The 15462-nt window shown below is 45.1% G+C and overlaps 1 protein-coding gene across 6 annotated transcripts in view; it reads right to left on the reverse strand.

The window, feature by feature from the left end:
* The window catches only part of ECT2 (epithelial cell transforming 2), a 210481-nt gene that overhangs the window by 182818 nt on the left and 12201 nt on the right, over window positions 1–15462 (reverse strand). The gene's annotated exons all lie outside the window — the stretch shown is intronic.

A 15462-nucleotide genomic window follows, 5' to 3' on the forward strand; every position in this document is an offset into this window, starting at 1 on the left:
TTTTATTTTTAAGGCCAAGGGGCTGGAAGCAATTGGTTGTCTGTTACTCCCAAGCACACCTGGGACCATGGGAGATCTCGAACTACCGAACCTAGAACTAGATTACCTGGCCGCACAACTGCAGCACATGGTCCATTGGCTTGAAGAGCATGCTACTGAGGGGTACCTGTGGAGACGTCCAGCCCCAACTCTAAAGATGGGGCGAGAGTCCCAGAAACACTGCCTTATGTGGCCCGCCAGTTGTGTGGAGCTTGGGACAGGACAGCCAGGATTGCCCTGAAAGGGGTCCTATATATCGGATATACCCCTCTGGAAGCTGCATCAATTTAAACCCATTGCTCGAACTATGGTGATCAACAAATGGCGGGACTGGATTTGAGCACCTACGAGACCTCTACCCGATTGCCAGGTTCATCACATTGGCCAATGTTATAGAAACATTCCAGATAGGAACTGTCCTGTTGCTACAGTTTGCGAAAATTGAGACGACGGCCCCTGAGATATGGTTGACCGTTCCTTGACGTCCCCAGGGCGTCTCAGACCCTGGGAACATTGTTACACATGGCTGGTGGCCAAAGGATGATCTCACACATTTAATGGGCATGGAGGGAGGATATGCCTATGGGTGTGCTGCGGTGCAGGCCATGTGGCAGGACGTGTTGGGAGGAGCCCCTCTCGACTAAAGAGTGAAAGAAGATCCACAAGGGGGTCAAAAACAATGCCCCGTTAAAACTACTTTAACATAATGAGGAACACCAGGTTTACCTCACCCGCGCAAGCTTCATGCTACATACCAGGTATGAACCCCCCCCCTTCCATGCTGCTCTGGGAAAAGGGCAGGCTTCCTGCATGTATTTTAGGGGTGCCCGAAGCTTGCGGATAACTGGGAGGTGATCCTCAAGTCCCTGAACACCACCACGTGGTGGGCTATTCCTAGGGAGGAGAGTCAGTTGGTTAGGGCTGATCTATAATTTTAAAAAAATAAATAAATAAAAAAATTTAAAAAAAAAAAAAAGAAAAAAAAAAGAAGAAGAAACTCGATTGAGGATCCCTTCTGCTGTGCCTTGCCTGGCCAAGTGTAGAATCGTTCTCCGCTCGTTGCCCCCAGCTGTACCAGACATAAAAGACTAGATGAGAGATATGGCTGGATGGGCAAAAGCTCAGGAGAGCCACATGCGCAAAACACGCATAGACAAACTTGTGGACGACTTGTAGGCATGGCTAGCAATGCTCACCAAACTCTTAGAGCCCACAAATGCACTACCACTGTAGATGCACATGCCGTCATGAGTTGCTGAGGCTACCCAAAAGCCCTGAAGAGAGGCAGATGGCGTGGGTGATGGGGGGCCTGGGGTGGTACACAGTTTAAGGAAGTCATCCCCTCCTGCTGACCGCAATTGAAATATACAGTGCCTATGATGCGCTAGAGCCAGGGAGGGAGGAGGGATATGGTTACAGACGCTAGTTGAAATTTGTGTGGTTCACATAGAATATGTAAAATGCTAATAAAATAAAAAAATGTATAAACTCACATAGAAGAGGGGTAGGAGGATTAAGTCCCGCTTCGACCTCCTTCAGCAACTATGAAACCACTACATAGAAGAGGGACTGTGTGCATAAGATGCTGTAAGTCAGAGGGGGAGAGGGGAATCACACAGGAGTGTTAAAACTGCCCTCACACAGAGCAAGCTGTCATGCTTCATCATAGGGCTGCTAACACACCTCCGCGCAGACCAACGGACAGTTTGTATAATAGTCTGATTAAGGTCCACTCTATTCCTGCTCCAGATCGAGGGCCAGAGCATGATCGGGTCAACTCTCGCAATGTAAGACACATACGGCAAATCCAGCTCTAAGTGAGTGACAGAATTTAAAAAATAGGGAGGGAGGGAGGGAGCGAAGCGATCCTCTTGAAGAACCCATTCTCTAATCTTCTGTAGGGAGTCAGTTGATACAATGCCCCAGACCCCTGCCCCGTATATCATTGCCGAGATTGTTTTGGCAATTATTGTTGGGGGCTTTGACCCCAATTTCTTAATGAAACTGGAAACTGCAGCCAGAGAGCACGCCATTGTTTGTGCCCTGCTACCCACCATGTGTGACCACGTTTGTTTAGTATTGAAAACAAATCCTAGATAACAGATAGTCTCCACAACGGCTAGCTTGCGAGTCCCAATATGGAACGATGGAATATTTTTAGGAGGAGGTAGTCGTGAAAAGTTTTTGACTTGTTTACTTTACGTCCCTGTAATCTTTGAGGAGGAGGTAGTCGTGAAAAGTTTTTGATTTGTTTACTTTACGTCCCTGTAATCTTTGAGAATGAATATATATATATATATATATATATATATTTATTTATTTTCACTGAAAAAATAATAGGTTTCACACACGTTATAGTTAGGAATTGGCATTTAAAAAACCTTGCAAATTCACTTAAAAAACCATAGGTTTCACACATGTTTTAGTTAGCTGGGCATTTTCCTCGTAAAAAACCAATGAAATTCCCCCGTTATAGTTAGTGCAGGCAACTATAATTCACGCGACCATAATCCGCTGATGATGACGTCAGATATTACATCACTGTATTTACACATTTATATAGCCATGTCTTCCTTTTTTTTTTAGCTATACATATATTTTATTTTATTTTTTCAGAAAGACACATATGTCATCAGTGATGTAATATCTGACGTCATCATCAGCGGATTACGGTCGCGTGAGTTATAGTTGCCTGCACTAACTATAACAGGGGAATTTCATTGGTTTTTTACGAGGAAAATGCCCAACTAACTATAACATGTGTGAAACCTATGGTTTTTTAAGTGAATTTGCAAGGTTTTTTAAATGCTAATTCCTAACTATAACGTGTGTGAAACCTATGGTTTTTTCAGTGAATTTGTACGGTTTTTTAAATGCTAAGTTACTTTACGCCGTTCGTGCCGTGCACGCACGGTGGGCACGCGGTGCGCTTCGCGCACCGCGCGCGTGCCGTGCACGCACGGTGGGCACGCGGTGCGCTTCGCGCACCGCGCGCCCACTTCACGCAGTTAGTGCCGTGCACGCAGGGCACGCGGTGCGCTACGCGCACTGCGCGCCCACGTTACGCATTATAGGCCATGTACGCACGGTGCCCTTCGCGCACCGTCCGCACACGGAGGACACATGATGCGCATTGTTTTTAATGGTTTTGGCATAAATTGGTGTGGTTAGCTATGCCATGCAAGAAAACTGCGCTACACGCAGCTTGCTCACACGGGGTGACTGAGGACGTCTGAGAAAAGAGGCTGTAGTGTGGGAGAGGCGCCCCTACAAATCATGGAGCGGACAGGGAGTCCTCACGAGCCAGAGCGAGTAGTTTACTGGGTACTGAAGGCAGAAGTGGGGAGCCCCGCCAGGTGAGGTTCTACTAAGAAATTCTACTACGAAGGATTCTACTAAGAAAGCAGCGGAATTCGCTATATTCTTTGACGAAAAAGTGAAATCACTTGTAGATCAGGTCATTCATTCTACCCCTACAGAATCCTTAAACATTTGGCAGAACTTTGACCCCATCTCTGAAGACGCCCTCCTTAAAAGCATCCTCAATACAATGCCCTCCAACCATTCTCTGGACCCCATCCCTAGTGCCATTGCCATCTATACCCATTGTCTTTCCTATTGGACCACTCTGGTCAACCTCTCCCTGTCTCAAGGTTCCCTTCCTGTTTCCTTCAAAACTGGGCATGTCACCCCTCTGCTTAAAAAACCCACCGCTGACGCGAACGACCTCAACAACTACCGCCCCATCACTAACATACCTTTTCTTGCGAAAATCACAGAAAAATGTGTAGCGAAACAACTCGTCATACCAAGGACAATGATCCTCGACAATTTTCAGTCCGGCTTCATTCAAAACTGCAGCACTGAAACAGCCCTGCTGCAAGTGATTGATGACGCGCTGCAGATACTCGATTTGGGAGAGTCTTGTCTTATAATCCTCCTGGACCTTTCTGCAGCCTTTGACATTGTCAATCACAACACTCTCCTTAACACTCTTCAACAGAGAACGGGCATGGAGGGCACTGAGCTTAAATGGTTTGCCTCCTTCCTCTCCGATAGATCCCAAATGATCCAAATAGAGAAGTCTTTTATCTCCTTTGGCGGTCGGTCAAGGTGTTCCTCAAGGCTCTATACTTGCACCCACATTGTTCAATCTCTATTTAGAACCTTTGGGAAATCTCCTAAGTAAATCCGGGATCCACTATCATCTATACGGACGACACTCAAATCTACCTTAAGGTGGCCTCCACTCACGATCTCTCCTTCTTAAGCTCTACTCTCGACTCCATTCAAAACTGGATGTTAACTCATCAACTGATTCTGAATCCCTCCAAAACGGAATTCCTCCTCCTCACTTTCTCCTCCCCAGTTCAATCATGGATGTATCAGATGAATCTACTTAACCCATCATTGTCGACAGCGCAAAATCCATTGGTGTCATACTCAACAAAAAACAATCTACTCTCCCACATCGTTTCCATTGTAAAGTCTGCTGATACCAACTGCGCCTTCTTTGGGGGATTAGTCGCTTCTTCCCGGAGCACAACCTTAAAAACCTGGTCCAATCGCTGGTTCTCTCCAGCTTGGACTACTGCAATTCTCTTCTTACTGGCCTCCCCAAATCCCACCTGTCCCCCCTGAAGTCTGTTCTCCATTCAGCAGCTCGTTTCATATATGGGGCCAAAAGAAGCGACCACATCACACCCATTTTATCCACCCTCCGTTGGCTTCCCATCGAGGCAAGATCTATCTACAAGACTGCCTGTATCACCCACAAAGCCTTGCACTGCTCCTCCCCTCGCTACCTGGCAAATAAACTGAAACTCTGGAGGCTCCAGACCATCACGTAATGCAGAAAATGTATTGCTTGAGCCTTCCATTTTTAAGAAGGAAAGATCGATGGCCCAATCCTTTTCAGGCAACGCGGTGAGAATCTGGAACTCACTTCCACCTCAGCTCCGGACCACCTCCTCTTCCCAGGCCTTCAAAACTGACCTCAAAGCTCTCCTCCTTCAAAGACACTTCCAAATTTAATTCACGCCCTCTATTTTCTGAAGGAAGTCCTTCCATTATAGGAAATTATGTTCTCCATGCCTATAGAAATGCCTTCCCAATGTGTTCTTATGTTTGGAGTGTCTGCCATTTAGTGCAGTATTATACCTCTACTTGTACTTTGTATTCTTTTGTAACATGCACACATCACCTTTCCTTTTGTAACGTATTGTTTGCTACCGCTTGTATTTTGTTTGCTTTTAATACATGCACAATTGCCACCATTGCCTCATGTAACGCAACGTGTGTTTTAGTGTTTGAGTGTCTGCCATTTATTGCAGTTTTTTACCTCTACATGTACTTTGTATGCTTTTGTCACCTGCACATGTCACTTTTTCCTTTTGTAACGCATCGTTTGCTACCTCTTGTATTCTGTTTGCTCTTGATACTTGCACAATTGTCACTATTGCCTCATGTAACGTATGCTTTTGTAACATGCTCACTTGTAATTTACTCCTCATGTATCATTACTGTTCCTATTGTGAAGCGCTCTGACACCTTTGGGTAAAGTCCGCACTATATAAAAACGCATTAAATAAAATAAAGTTGTACTGGAAGGCAGTTACTCAGTGTGACTGCCCTCCCCAGGGAATAGTGTCTCTGGCTTCAGAAATGACTTGAAGCCCAGTGGGAGGGGTGGGCGACGCACCCCATTCACTAGACTGAGGGGGCCAACCAAGGTGAGATTACCACGGCGCAAAGGAAGCCACCGCCCGGCAAGAGTCGCTATACTCCCTAAAATAGCACAAGCAGTTTATCAAATTGGGGAGAAGGTACCTTGAGTACACACCAAAGTAGGATCCGGTACACATCCCGAGGATGGTGCACCCTGGGAAGGTGGGAGGAAATCAAAGGGGTTGAGTACAAATAAAGAGTAAAGCACATCTTTTGCAGTGTTATGTAGCAGCAGTTACATTACAGAAAGTCACATTCATTTTTTGCGGAGGTGAGATTACCACAGCACAAAGGATGCCACCGCCCGGCAAGAGGCGCTATCCTCCCTAAATAGCACACGCAGTTTAGCAAATTGGGGAAAAGGTGCTTGGAGTACACACCAAAGTAGGATCTGGTACACATCCCGGCACAGGGAGATTAAGTGATTTGCCTAGAATCACAGGATGTTGATCTGACGCCGAGACTCGAATCAGAGGTGTAAAGCACATTCTGAGGTTAAAGCACAGTAAGAGGGTTAAAGCAATGGAGAGGTAAAGAAGAAATGGTGGAGGTTAAGGACAAGCACAGTGGTAAAGCATGCATTAAAGAGTGAAGGCGAAACTAGAATAATAAAACACAAGTCACATGGGTAAAGCAAACGTCAGGGCGGAAAACTACAAGCCACAGAGGCAATCACAGATCAGAGGAGCTCGAAACGTATCGGAAGGGATGGCTCCACCCAGAGGAGCAAAGCACTAATCAGGGTGTTAGGGCACACGCCGAGGGGTAAAGCACAAGTCAAAGACAGGATACAGCACACATCAGAGTGGTAAAGCACAAATCAGTACTAACAAGCGACACTCACTCCACCTCCCCCACCGCGCAGCCACAAGTCCTCAAGGAAAACAAGCATGACGTGGTCCCGAAAATGAAAGAGGATCTCTTGTATTTATGGGGCCATGTGTTTAAATACATGGCCCCATAAAGATAAGAATCCTTTCACGACGCACGGAAGGCAGACGAGCCCGTCCAAATGGGACGGCTCAAAAAGCCAATCGAAAACGTCAAGAACAGCTCTTTTCCAATGGCTGACCAGCATAAACGGTGACGCCGGCCAATGGAAAAGAGGGGCGGGGCTTAATGCCCTTTACAGAAAATACCCCAAATCATTAAATCTCACCAGCGAGACTGCGCATGTGCGCAGCCCACACCAGGCAAGACCTAAAAATAGAAGGAATAAATAAACATTACAGTTGTATGCCAGATTTTGTTCAGCTATGTTAAACTGCTTCGGCTAGAAGCAAATTGTGTCAAATATTTTATGGAAACTCAGTCATAACCTAACATCTGTATAATTGAAAGCAAAAATTGCAATCTTGCTTTAGACTTGCTGTCTTATTCGATTATAGACCTTTTACCTGATTTTTCTGTCAGACTATGCAGAAATGTTTTTTAATAAAATAAATACATTTCAGGATGGTCGTGGAAAAAAAATGTAAACGCTCTCATCTAGTGAGACATATCTCACATGAAATTATTCTTGAACTCTTCTTGTGAACAGGCATGTTTTTACTGTTGCTGACAATGTAGAAGGTAGGCTACAGGGTTGGCTACTCCTTTATGGCGAAGGAGCGTTGCCCCACTAGCTAAAATGCCCTAGATGAAAAATAAAATGGTAATAGACATGACCATCTTTTGCATTGACTCTGCAAACCTCCGTCCTGAGCAGAGTCTCAGGACAGCGGTGGGCTGCTGTTGATTGGCAGCAGCAGAGAGGAGTGATGGGCTGGGCACTTTAAACCTCTCACCCATCTTTAACAGCTGGGTTTAGATCGAGCAAAGGCCTCCAGTTCCCTTGGAGCACTGATAGTCTGCTCCATGTAATCCTGGCACTTCTCTCATGATGGTTAACAGCTGGAGAGCAGCGCCAGGGTTGCTTAGGCGAGTTGGAGAGCAGAACACCGAGACATAGAAAGGACATGCAGAAAAGTATGTATGTTTTATTTCATTTTAATGTTCATTATTTTTATTATGCAATGCATTAAATTACCGTTTTAAAGTTACACGTTTAAGCTTTAAAATGGTAATGTAAAGTATGTCGGCATGAATTTTGTATATTTTTACCCCCATTTGCCCCACCCCCTTCCACAGAAGGTACGACTTACTTGGAGAACTAAACACTCAAGTGAGAGACCAGAGGACTATACTATCCACATCGCTCCAACTGAGATAATATACGCTGTTGGCTGCGATAACGCAGTTTAGGGTCTCTGAGGCAATCTCTTTGAGGTCCTAGAACAAGATGCGTAGACGGGGATATATGGGAATTGTCCCTTTCAACCATTGGCTTTCTTCTGCCAGCCTTTTCAGCTTGCCTCTGCACAGTGGATGATTTATTTCTCATGTAACCATAATTAAAGGCTGACCCAAAGCCCCTCCATGAATATATGCACATTGTTTTTTAAAGTTTTTTTTTATTTTATTACATCTGGCAAAAATTCTAGAGCAGTCATTGTAATTTCATTTATATAGTACTTAGTATCCCAGACAAGTATTGTTAGCGTTTTATGCCGGGCAGCACGCTGTCCCAGGAACCAGAGGTTAGAATCTTAGGATGGAACACCCAAGATAAAAACATTTGCTTGCGAGATAATGCTTTACTGGGTAATTATGATAACAGTCATTCTGCTGCTCAACAAACACTAGTCCACCACAGAGTAAGGACAGCTGATCAGCACAGGGGTTCAAGTGGTAAGTAGCAGGGGAAAAAAATTCCTTGCAGCATGAAAACGTCCAATCTTAGTTTTGAAAACTGGTATTTTAGTTAATAAATTAACCACCACTAATTTTATGAATAGTTCTGAAGGGTTTAATCCAAGATCTACAGGCTGGTCTCAGGTTGCTACGGTTGTATTTCCAGTTTCCCAAGGTGCAATTTTTTTAATTTATTTTTTCACCAGGCTTACTTTTTTAGGCTTGGCATAAATCTCACATTGCTATGATCTCATGGCTACTGCTAGCTAAATTTCTTGATAACTACCAACACGCATCAAGACACTGCACCTTTGCTACCCACTCACATCCATAATCAGTATTCCATAAAACCATACCTAAATACTACACAATTATGACCTTACCACAACGTGCACCTCACCGCTCTCAACAATAATCACTGCCCATCACGAACCAGACCTAAGCAGAATGCCCTCCATTCTGAAGATCAACGAAACACACCTACTCCCGATTCTCACCCCCCACACCAAACTAGGCGTCATGCCTATGAAAGAGGATTTATAATTAAATGCACAATAGTATTAACACAATCTGAATAAATGTAGTTCAACCAAAAACATAACGCTGGGTAAACTGCATTTATTCTAACATTGGACAATGTAGTCTTCAATGTCAGTGCTGCTTGCAAAAACAACAGTTGATGGACAGAATGCAGAACAATGTCATATTGGCAGTTCGGGCTGGACTGTTCCCCATGAGGCACAGGGTCAAGACTGATTTGCATATGGCTATGTTCAAACTGGAACGGCATGGTGAGCAAAAAAAACGATGATTTAGGCCCAGATCTCTGTACTGGGGTGAATGTATGACATTGTTCTGCATTCGGTCCATCAACTGTTGATTTAGCAAGTGGTGCTTGCAGCCATCTTTTCAACATGCTATCACCTTTACTTCTGTCGGACCCTGCACACAAGCTATTCATCCACATGCAACTCCAAAGATACTTTTTCCATGTACAGAATTAAGTTACGTTTCCTTACAGCTCTGTAATACGCCATGTCAGGAAATTTCTCAAAGCCTCGCCTATTGGAACCATGGTGAAATTCTTCATGAGAACTTGTTATTGTATATTAAGCAGCGACATTTGAATTAGCAATTGAACAGAGGACCTGGCAGCCTTGCAATGGACTCAGTTGGTGAGGTCCCCCACCCATGAAAAGGGAAACTTGCTCGACCCAATCTTTAGTAACTGCACCGGACTAACGGTCGGGCAACCCACTCGCCTCCCATGGACAGACCATTTTCTAATCCCATTCACTTGGTCTACCATCAAACCTCCCTCATTGCCTCCTCGTTCTATAACTAGGAGGAATTGGAAAAAACTTTCCATAGAGCCATGGACAACTATCCTTGAAGACTCCCGTCCTCCTCCCTGCACTAACCCCAACCAAGCAAATAACTATGAGGATTGGATCAGGAAATCACTGGACACGATCCTTCCTCTAAGGAAATCCGCTCCCAAGAGAGCACACAAGTCCGCTCCCTGGTTCTCAGATTCCCTGAGAGACTTAAAACGCCTCTGCAGGAAAAAAGAGAGAGCCTGGAGAATAGATTTCCTCCCAGAAAACAAAAAACACTATAAAGAGGCTATTAAGGCCTATAGAAATGGGGTAAGAACAGCTCAGTCCGCCTACTTTGCAGACCAAATAATGGCAGCAAAATCAAAACCTAAGGAGATCTTCCATCTGGTCAAGAAATGCATTACTGTCAACACTGCCCCCCCAGTCCCGAAATCACTAGAGCAATGTAATGAACTGGCAGACTTTTTTCACAATAAAGTCACGCAGATCTATTCTGCTTTCCCGGTAACAGCCAACAATTCAACTAACCAAAGCCCCCTTAACAATTCCCTCCGGCAAGGACAACCTATGCTGGATCATTTCTCCTTACTAAACTTGGAGACACTGCAACAACTGGCAGTCCAAGTCAAATCTGGGTCTCCCCTCGACCCTGTCCCACCAGAAATACTGCTCCAGGCAGGCCAAGCCATCCTTCCAGTAGTGCTAGAGCTCCTTAATTCATCCATTTCCTCCTGCACAGTACCTACCGGGTGGAAGAAAGCCATGGTACGGGCTCTGTTAAAGAAACCCACCCTCAATCCAGAAGATCACTCTAGCTACCGTCCAATTTCATTACTTCCCTGGGTAAGTAAAGTGCTAGAGAAACACAAATACCCAGTTGACACAATTTCTGGAAAGCCATGCACTCCTGGACCCATCCCAGACAGGATTCAGGCCAAAACATGGCACTGAAACTGCGTTACTGGCAGTCGTTGAAGAGTCTCGAAGGATACTGGATCAGGGAGGATCAGTGGCAGTGATCCTCCTTGATCTAAGTGCAGCCTTCGACACGGTCAGCCACGCCACTCTGCTGAACCGTCTGCATAACATCGGTGTCGGAGGCGACGCTCTAAAATGGCTGGAATCATTCCTGCATAATAGATCCTTCCAGATCTTTGATGGGGATAGAACATCAGTCAGAAAACCCCTAGACTGTGGAGTACCACAGGGCTCCTCTCTGAGTCCTGTGCTCTTCAATGTCTATATGAAACCATTGGCTGGGCTCGTCGAACCATCAGGCATAAAAATTGTATCATATGCCGACGATACCCAGCTAGTGGTTTCATTGACGCAGGAAAGCACCGGCCACACTTCAGGAAACCTGATAAACAGCCTGGAGGATATAAAAAAGTGGATGACAGGCTCTTCATTAAAGCTGAATGGAGATAAAACGGAGCTCATGCACCTAGGCACCGCTTCACCCACCTTAATCCCTTCCATGTGGCCTGGATGTTTGGGCACACCCCCCATCCCCAAAGAGAGTGTAAAAAGCCTGGGAGTATGGCTGGATACAAATCTTTCCTTCTCCACCCAGGCCACTAAACTCTCTGCTATCTGTCTTGGCTTACTTAGAACACCAAGGAAGGTCCTCCCCCTCCTCCCTAGGGAAGCTAAACAAGTGGCAGTTCAGGGCCTAATCCAGTTCCGGCTGGACTCAAATAACGCTCTGTATGTGGGGGCCCCAGAGCTGTCCACGCGTAAACTGCAGGTCATCCAAAACTGCGCAGCACGCATGTTGCTGCAGATTCCTAGGACGCAGTCTGCAAAATCTGCCCTGGCCGCCCTACACTGGCTCCCAGTAAAGCAGAGAGTGGCATTTAAGGCACTATGCATCGCCCATCGAGCTTTCTGGGGGTCTGGTCCAAGGATCCTCAACAAACTGGTTACTCAATACCATCCTAACAGAAACCTTCGATCCACGGAAGCTTTTTTAGCCGTAGTCCCAAGAGTGCGAAGAGCCAGGACCGGAGGAAGGATGTTCTCCTTAAACGCCGCGAAGATGTGGAACACTCTCCCGCTACAAATCAGGTCCAACCCCAACTTACTCTCATTCCGAAAGCAGCTGAAAACTTACCTGTTTGCTAAGTCCACCTAAGCTCGTTTTCCATCCCTCATCAGTTTTGTTTTTTATGCCTTTAGCGCTTGGACGCCCATTGGGCAGCAATCGCGCTCTATAAATCACAATACAATACAATACAATTTACGATTCTGAAGGGCACCAGGAAAGGCAATTGCACTATGTTAATCTGAGGGATAATGCGAGCTCAGAAAGTGTATTGTTCTACCTACAAGGGATTGGTTCAAACCATGTGACACTTACACGGCTGTATTAGATGTATGACTGCCATTGTATAATATGTTATAATATAAGCCTCTTGGGCGTGGTGGGCTCATTCTTTCCCCTTGAATTTAGAAGGTGGCACCACGCTGGTCACACTTCGGATTTATTCACAACTAAACTTTATTTGGATCAGTTTAATTATTTCTTGCATTTTATTCTTAGCTTCATGCTATTTCTTGACATAAATGACTGACAACCATTCAATTTGCTTTTTGTAATGATTGCAACCTAAAAAAAAAAAAAAAAAAAACACCTTCATGGTTTTAGCATTATTTTTGGTTTGACATTTGCCTAGCCATATGGACATTTTGCAACTAAAATGACAATGCGGTGATGAACAGAGCTGTGTGTTCTGGACACAGGCTGAATTATCTTCCACTCAATCTTGGATTTGGAAACAGCCAAGCGTAACTTCGCATTCACATTACATGCAGTAAAATGTGCACGGGTGCATTGTGTTGCGTTGACAGTTCTTAACCCCTTTAGTGTCCCGCCCTTTCCCCCTCCTGTGCCGGGCATTGTATTAGCGGGCGGGGTCCATGACGAGATAGTCTCGTCATGGGCACAGCGCAACCCCGCTCCATGACGAGACTCTCTCTCGTCATGGGCATAGAAGAGGTTAAAGAGCCTCAGAGAAAGTGCTTTAGTTGAATAGTTGCAATCAAAGATCTCTTCTTTCTCTGTTCACTGCCGATCTATTCATTCACAAGACTTATTCATGTAACCAAATTTGGGCCAAGTCTTTTGAAATTAGGTCAGAGAAGACCAACATTTAGGGGGAAAGTGATAGTATGGTGGTATACAGCATTTCTATAATTCTGCATTGTGATTTGAGGATCTGTTGATACATTTGCTTACCCTATGCCGGTCCTGCGGTTTCTATTGCATTCTATGGTGTAAAATATAGAACATAAAAATACAAACAGGATGCTGGACTCCTGGAGGCTTGGTTTCAAAACGTATTCAGGTTATCATCAGCATGCCACCAAAAGCCACCATGTTTCAACTATTACTCTCTTGTTCACGGTGGCTAAGTCTTCTCAATTTAAGTTCATACCTTTTAAACAATGATGGGCATTCTAGGACTTGTGGTTCAATTGATATTAAGAACAACGCAGTTACTTTCAATAATGGAAAGAGATGCTTAGGCACACCAAGAAAAGTCTGAAATGATACACAGAGTAATGCTGTGGAAATGGAGTAACGTTGGGCCAGCACAAGTGTAGATGAATACATGTCACGGTAAGCGCGCAGACGGTTTTTGCTGCAATGTATAGATATTAATGGTTTTATGGGTGAACTCGGGGTTCTAAGTATCACAGTGTTGTAAAGATGTTCAAATAAGCAGCAGGATACTTCTGGATAGGTTACAGGATAGGTGTATTAAGTTACAGCAGAGCAACACACCTCGCCAGCTGACCAGACCATCAACTGACAAGAGTAGAACACTCTGGCACGAGTTAGAACAGTCACAGGTATTCTGGGAGGCTAAGGAGGTAAGAACACTAAGGAAGGGCTAATGACCACTGTCAGACATATTACATGAAGAATCAATATACAACATATCTTCCTCCTTTACAGAAAAAATAAATAAATAAATCATAAAAATTAAGCTTAAAGTATGGGAGACAACAACAATAAACATTAAGAAAGATAGGTCTACTACGTCTTGAACTATTTTTAGTTTGAATGCAGAGTGTAAAAGTGAAGTGTGAAGTGGACAACACTCAAAACAGCTAATAGGCATCACCACTACCTACTCCCCTTAGACTGACAAAAACAAGTAAAGACAGTCCACTCTCTCAAATTTGTTTCCGTCCACCAACATTTTGCGCTCTAAGCTGAAGATGAACAGCTCAACATACGCCTCCGTGCTTTATAGATACTACAGTCTTAGATACTCTTTAAGAACTCCAGACTTAGGTACTCTTCAAGATTTCCAAGTGCAGTATCGCATGTGATGTTATGAGATTTAATTTTAGCTTGAAGTTCTCTCTCTTCAAAAGACGGACACATAGTCTTAGTTGTGACTATCTTTGTCTTGGTCTAGTTCTGGGACCATTGCCACGGTTGTGGGCCCCCACTTGTTTCTAGTTCTAGAACATTTGTCCATCCTTGGTGTTAGCACTGGGACCTTTGTCCCCGTTTTTGGACTTTCTGTCCAGGCTCTCCATCTTGTTACTGAAACAGTCATTCCACTCCTTCTTCCAGGAGGGACTTTGTCCCCTCTGGTCAACCATTGTCCATTCTTTGTTTTGGAAGGACCTTTGTCCCCTCATGGTTCTGGGACCAGTCTTTGCCCCCATCTGTATCTGGTTCTGGTGTCTCCAAACTGATCTTAAGCTTTTTGCCCCCAACATGGGCTGTCAGAAATGTTCCTGCTTTTAATTCCCTGGTACTGAGGGTTTCCATCTCATTTCTGGTTTAGTTTACTTGGTATAAACCAAAGGAAATGATGGACGGAGTGTTGAACATTGCAAGCACTCACCCCCAGTCAACTGATCTGGGTTTAATCCATCACCGTTCTTTAGCCCACTCTGCCACCCCAGTTCAGACATGGCCATATGCAAATCAGTCTGACCCTGTGCCTCATGGGAACAGTCCAGCCCGAACTGCCAAGCCATGACTTCCCTGAACCGGAAACAAGCTTCCTAGGACCGGTTTCTGGCTATCAGCCGTCATCAGCCAGGATAGCTTGACTCCAGTAGCGTAGTGAGCACGGGACCCACATCTGGGCATACCCATCCCACTTAGGGCGAAAAGCGTTACAACAAACAAATGATGGACAGAATGCTGACAATGCAGACATTCTCCCCCAGTCAAGAGATCTGGGTTAAATCCATCGTTCTTTTGCCCACTACGCCACCCCAGTTCAGACATGGCCATATGCAAATCAGTCTGACCCTGTGCCTCATGGGAACAGTCCAGCCCGAACTGCCAAGCCATGTCTCAGACGTGAGTCCCGTGCTCTCCATGCCACTGGAATCAAGCTATCCTGGCTGAAGAGGGGTGAAACCCCGAAACCGGTCCTAGGATGCTTGGTTCCAGTCCAGGGAGGACCTGGCTTGGCAGTTCGGGCTGGACTGTTCCCATGAGGCACAGGGTCAAGACTGATTTGCATATGGCTGGGTTCAAACTGGAATGGCATGGTGAGCAAAAAAACGATGGATTTAGGCCCAGATCTCTGTACTGGGGTGAATGTATGACATTGTTCTGCATTCTGTCCATCAACTGTTGTTTTTG

Source organism: Triturus cristatus, chromosome 11, assembly GCF_964204655.1.
Source record: "Triturus cristatus chromosome 11, aTriCri1.1, whole genome shotgun sequence".
Taxonomy (NCBI): Eukaryota; Metazoa; Chordata; class Amphibia; order Caudata; family Salamandridae; genus Triturus; species Triturus cristatus.